This window comes from Sinocyclocheilus anshuiensis, unplaced genomic scaffold, assembly GCF_001515605.1.
Source record: "Sinocyclocheilus anshuiensis isolate Anshui unplaced genomic scaffold, SAMN03320099.WGS_v1.1 scaffold2827, whole genome shotgun sequence".
NCBI classification, from domain to species: Eukaryota; Metazoa; Chordata; class Actinopteri; order Cypriniformes; family Cyprinidae; genus Sinocyclocheilus; species Sinocyclocheilus anshuiensis.
In genome coordinates, this window is record NW_015552534.1 from 277,866 (window position 1) to 284,984 (window position 7,119).

Below are 7,119 nucleotides of genomic sequence, written 5' to 3' on the forward strand. Positions count from 1 at the left end.
CAAAGATTTGGTTTCAAAAACAGTATCAGTAAACTATTTCTTATGATTTTAAACCTGCATTGAACTTGAACTTGAATCTCAAAGTAAAAGGTAGTAATAAAGTCTGATTTTGTGGTGGATGTGTTCAAATTTGATCATCTTAATTAAAGTGATGAAGGATTTTCAAAGTCTGACCGTGTTGAGCACTACTGTAAGGTTAACCCTGCACGGTGTAAGTGTTTGAAAATGATTAAAAGTGGCAAATAAACATTCATTAGAAATTTAGAAAAGTAATCAAAAAGTAATCAAAAGTAATCAGTTACATTACTTTAATAAAGTAATTGAAAAAGTTACACTACTATTACATTTTAAATAGGGTAACTTGTAATCTGTAACCTATTACATTTACAAAGTAACCTTCCCAACACTGTGTGTGATAGATGAGGCAAATGTAGTGTGACAGATTGTGATTTCTGTGACCTCTTCTTTGTGATTAACAGAGTGCTGTTAGCCCTTCTGATACAGTGTGACCGTTATGTAAATAACATCAGCGTCCTGTTGATTCTATCTGTAACTTCTTCATTATTTGGGAAGCTGTAGGGGGTGAGTGCCTTTTATTCTTTTTTTGAAGGCCAAAAGGCCAACACTTTTTCTCCTGTTTATGGATTAGAGGAGATAGGGTATGTTATTGTATGATTTGTTTCTTTTTCTTTGAATCGTAGGGAAGGTAGTTCTTTGCGGGAACGTTCTGTTTATTGTTTTGCCATTAGCTCACCCTTGAAAATGTTGCTTCCAAATTCTCCTGTTTTGTTGTTCTCTTTTCCCCCGTAAGATATTATTTGTAAACATAAAAAAGAATAACACTATGAAAACAAACAACAGAACAAGAAAATAAAATAAAAATGGGTAACTAATAAGTATTGTTTTGTCATTTATGTTACACCCTGACCTAGACCAGGACCGCAACATGTACTTAGTCACAATCATAACATTATGTAATTATATTATTATTATATTTATTGTATATTTTTTTTTATATTTATATTATATTTATTATTATATATCCATAAAGTAGCTTTATGGAATATAATTATAAATAAAATAATTTAATACACAATATTTAGATATTATAATAAATAGGTCAATATCATAAATAATAAAAATGCCAATGCATGATAAAAATGTAACAAAAATAATAAAGGAACACACATCACATTAAGTTAAATTATGCCAATATCAGTTTGACTATAGGCCTGTATTTCTCATAGGCCTGCAGTATGTATCCTAATATACTGTTCATCCAACACAATGTTTTGAGCTCTTCATCAAATCAAAATCACATAAAACACACCTATGAACACTCACACTGCTGTCACATGATATGCAGTTTATGTAAACCCTACAAAATATTAATGATTTAAACAAAATAAGATAGATCATAATTTGTTTTGCATTTATTTTATTAGTACTGCCCAGAATAAGGTATTTCATGCAACAGGTGGGTTAACCCTAACCCTAACCATAACATAAGACAAAATAATAGCTGAATTTATAAAAATGGTAAGTTTACATTATTCGTAACACTGTGTGTCATTACCTGGATTATCCACAACTTTTTTTTTTTTTTTTATGTTTTGTTTTATTTTCTTATATGATCATTGTTAATGCTAAGATAGCCATGAAAGAACATTGTGCTATTATTAGCAAGCAGCAAACAACGCATCAAGATGGAGCCTTTGTTATCACTGGTGACTTTAATCAGACTAATTTGACAACAGCATTCTTTAAACTTTATCCGAAAGTTTTCTTCCCTACAAGAGGACACAACATCCTTCATCATGTTTATACTAACATTAATAAGACCTTATAAAGCTATTTCTGCCCTGTTGCTCTTACTCCCATCATTGCCAAGTGTTTTGAGAGGTTGGTGCTCTCTCACCTGAAAACATGCCTGCCCCCAACATTGGACCTATACCAGTTTGCCTAAAGACCCAGCAGGTCAAATGAGGATGCCATCGCCTCAGCTCTAACTCACTAGGACAGTACCAACACAACTTTTGTCACCAATGGAGTTTGGGTTCCTTGCCACTGTCGCCTTTTGGCTTACTTAGTCATCATTACTAACACAACACCTTCTTCCTGACTTCCTGTTTGTTGCTGCCATGTGTTTTGAGTTGAAGCTCCGTCAAGTTAATTCTTTACCGTCTATTTTTCAATCATAAAATCCATTTTATACACCATAATTTTCGTTTCTATAACGTGTGAAAATATCCCCCAATGTATTTTACAACAAAAACAATTGGAGCACCTTTTTATCACTAGTTTAATTTTGATTTGCCGAGTCCGCTACTAGCTTATGGCCCGTTAACATCGCTAGCGTGGTTGCCGCTAATCTTGCTTACATTGCTTACACTCTATTCTTTTACTCACTGTTATTTGTTTTAAATGGCAGATTTGTGTCTACTTTTGAGTGCAGGTAAGGACACAGCTGGAGGCTGTGGAGAAGCAGATCTGCGACCTGGTGGAGAAGCAGGCCCATCTGCGAGGGTGCGGCTAACACTCCCACCACCTCTACTCCGTGTGTTTCTCTGCACAGGCCCCATGCACCCAGGACTCGATCTTCCCAGATGTCCTTTGCTCCGGCGCCAGGACACAACTGACCCTGGGTGCACCCCGCATTGGAAGACGCGAGCCAGGCCCCGGGCAATGACCTCTCCCCCTCCGGTCTTAAAGATCTCCACCCGGAACCGCTTCGCTCCCCTCCGCGAAACAGACCGTGACGCCGTGATATCGTCGGAGACTCCATCGTACGGCACGTCCGTGCTACGTTAGCTGAAGGGAAAGTGCACACCCAATGTTTCCCTGGTGCTCGTGTTCTCGATGTTTCTGCACAGATACCCGTGATTCTGAAGGGCGATGAGAGCATCGGCATGGTCGTGCTGCACGTGGGCGTGAATGACACCAAGCTGCGGCAGACGGAGACTCTGAAGAGGGACTTCAGGAGCCTGATCGAGATGGTACACAGCACATCGCCCACGCTGAGGATTGTCGCGTCAGGAACGCTTCCCACGGACACAAAAAGGATACAAAAGGTTCAGTAGACTGTTTGCTTTAAACGAATGGTTATCATCATGGTATAAAGAACAGAAACTGATCTTTGTTAACAATTGGAATCTTTTCTGGGAACGTCCTAGGTTTTTTTGTGCTGATGGCCTGCGCCCCAGCAGAGTCGGAGCGGAACTCCTGTCGGACAACATCTCCAGGACGCTAAGCTCCATATGACTAGTAAGCCAATTCTCAAATAAATGCTATGATGGTTTTTGTTCTACCCACTTAAATGATAGAAGTACTTGCATTGTTCAATCAAATTCCCTGAATAGTGAGGTCAAAATATAAATGTAATGCAGGATCTAGAAAAAACCTGACCATGATTAAACCGGAAATTTGCAAAATAAATGAACAAAAACAATTTTTAAAACTTTAAATTTTTCTTAAACATTAGATCACTCACACCTAAAGCAGTTATTGTAAATGAAATGATCATAGAGAATAGATTTGATGTACTCTGCTTGACTGAAACCAGACTCAAACCAAATGGCTATATTGGTCTAAATGAGTCTACTCCACCAAGCTACTGTTATAAGCATGAGCCCCGTCAGATTGGTCGTGGCGGCGGTGTTGCAACAATATATATAGTGATATTCTCAATGTTACTCAGAAAACAGGATACAAGTTTAACTCATTCAAAATACTTCTGCTTAATTTTACACTGTCAGATAAACAAAATAAATCTATCCTATCTCTTGCTCTGGCTACTGTGTATAGACCGACAGGGCCGTATACAGATTTCCTAAAAGAATTTGCAGATTTCCTCTCAGAGCTATTGGTTACTGTTGATAAAGCGCTAATTGTCGGAGACGTTAACATTCATGTTGATAATATAAATCATGCGTTAGGACTTGCGTTTACAGACTTTATAAACTCCTTTGGAGTCAAGCAAAACATAACCAGACCCACTCATCGTTTTAATCATACACTAGATTTAATTATATTGCATGGAATTGATCTTAATGATATAGATATCGTACCTCAAAGTGATGATGTTACTGACCATTTCCTTGTATCGTGCATGCTGCGTATTACTGATATTAACTATTTGGCTCCACGTTATCGTCCCGGTAGAACTATTGTTCCAGCCACCAAAGACAGATTCACAAATAACCTACCTGATTTATCTCAACTGCCCTCTGTAACCATAAATACACATGAACTAGGCAAAATGACTAGCAATATGAGCACTGTCTTCTCTAATACATTAGAAGCTGTTGCCCCCATCAAATTAATAAAGGTTAGAGAAAAACTTACACCTTGCTGTTGCACCATGCGCCATGGTGCAACAGCATTTCCTATTATCTCAAAAAAGAAGCTCGTAATCTTGAACGCAAATGGAGGAAAAATACCTTGGAAGTTTTGTCTTAAACTGCCGATCTTGTTACTGTGCTAATTAATAGTGTTTATTGACCGGTTTCCCTTACACAGTGAAGGAAGGAAGTACTGAATACATATTTTCTTTCATTTGAAAGCACTAGAGGAAGAGGACAGAGAGCTGAAGAAACTCCTCATTCAACAGCAACACACTACACCGACCCTCCATGAGAAGATGAAGAGTGAAGTGTCAGTCTACAGAGCCTTGCCTCCCATCCCCATGTCTGAAGACCCTGTCCTCAGGTGGTGGGATAAGAAAGACACTTTACCTTTTCTCTCACAGCTCTTCACCATCTACCTGTGTCTTCAGGCTTCCTCAACTCCACACAAAAGAGTGTTTTCAACAGCTCGGGACACTTTCTGTAAGGAGAGTGTAACAAAGTTCGTAGATCGGGAAGAAGGAGGGGGGAACCGCCGAACATTTAAACATAATTTAATAACAAAATAAACACAAAACTGAAAATAGCATGACAGCCCCTCACGGATAACTGCCGCACACAAACAGAACCAAAACAACATAAATAGTCCAGGCCTGGTCCTCTCTTGTCCTTCACTGTTGTTACTCCTCCTTTAATCCTTCCGGAGCTCCTCTGTGAGACTTGAGACCGGTGTGTGGCGCAGGTGTCCCTCATTATCATTCACTCCTCCGGCCTCGCTCCATTCCCACGGCTCTCGGCCCCGCCCCACTCCTCACAGAGAGATTGCGCCTGCTCCCTGAGAAATATGTTGATTTTCTGAAATAAAAATTGCTAGAGATGCCAGAATTCTCTATTACATTCTATTGTGCTCATATGCACATGCTGTTCAAATATGTTGTGCTGTGGTATGCTGAGGAAATCTCTCTCTCTCTCTCTTTCTCTCTCTCTCTCTCTCTCTCTGAAGGACCTTTTTATTTTAAAAATGTGCTTTGTTATGTGTTTTTTTTCTGTTTGCTTAGAGGCATTTGTAAACTGCAGTACTAAAGTTCAGGAGTAATAAAATAACTTTTTCAACATCTTTTCACATCATGTCTTTTTGCAGCAATTTATAGAGTGTAGTATCGATAACAGTATTGATAAGTACGGTATCGGTATCGATAAAATGTAAACGATTCCCATCCTTACTCATGGATGGACTTACCAATGGACTTGACTGGGCTTCAATCGAGAATGCGGCCCCACTTTACCTGTTTATGTTCATTTGATTTGTTCAGTTAAATGCCAGTTAGAAATTATTAACCGCATTTCCACTGTTGGGCAGGTGTGATCGAGGGCTATAAACGGGCCAGCCAGGGCTAATAGCCTCTGACTGCAAGCTTCAAGACCATAATCAAACAGCATTATTTCAGAAGGACACACTTACTGAATCATGTCTGCTCCCTTTTATCACATGGCCACTTTAAACAGCTCCATTAAGGCTTTTAGCCCAAAAGAGTGCACATTTACAAACAAATATTGATAAAGTGTCATATATTCATGCCTGATTTCTTTACATAGAATGATAATTTCTATTAATTTTCCACTAAATTATGTGATAAATTATGTGCTGCACTGCATTTCCACCTGCATTGTGAACATGTACACAGCATGTGGAAACATATTGTTTGTGTTGTTTAAGCAGACTGTGTTTATCTACTGTTGTGCAATGTTATGATGCGTTTGTGCATTATATAGAGTATATATAGTCTATATTGATAGACTGACATGTTATTTGTCTACCTCTAGCGCGATGGGATTTTCTCTGGGTTCTGATCATGATTGGCGGCTTATGCATGTGATGTTTATGAGCACTGCTCTGCCTTCCATTTCAGATGTGGTCGCTGCAATCCCATAATGCCCTGGAATGAGTGCAGATTATGTGTGTGTCTCTCTCGCAAATTGAGAGTAAAGCCGTAGCTCTTCATATCTCTGCTGCTTGGCTGGGCGCAGGAATGAGCGCGGCAGTGGTGCACAGAGGATTCCTCAGGAAATATGGTAAAGTTTGGCTCTGGTTTCCCTCTGCCCTCTTCTTTTTATTTTTGTTTCTTATTTTGTTCCCTGATGTTTTAGTCACATTTGTGTGCTAGTCATTATGCTACTTATTAATTCATCTGAAAATAGTTTTAATTCAATTATTAATTTTTCTTGTTGTTGTTGCTTTATTGCTTTGTTCCAGTGTCTATCTAGTAATTTGTTAATTTTATGTTGCACAGATTGTTGGTGACACTGTAAATCAAATATATTTTCATTGAGCTTATTTGGTTTTAGTCATGGTAGACTTTGTATACTTTTTACAACTTTCTACTTTTTAAAGGTATTTGAATGGCTTACCTGATGCAAAAGTGGAGATGTGTTCTTGTGGATGATCATGACACGTTGAATGGAGATTAAACGAATGTGAAATTATGATTCACACTGCCGATATTCAGTCCAGAATGTAATGCTACATTTATCATAAAATCACTAGCTTTGACATTTCACAGCTTTTGTAAAAGACTGTAGAATAACTGAAAAAATGTTATTTCAATAAAATAATAGGATGACATCTCTGCTAGCAGACATGTTTATAAAATTGCACATTTATTCAATTGCAGTGATCACAATATATCCATCGAAAAATGGATACCCATCATTATACTTTAACGTCAGTCCACCTGATGTTTAAATCATCTATCATCTGTTTTTTGCTCTTCATCTG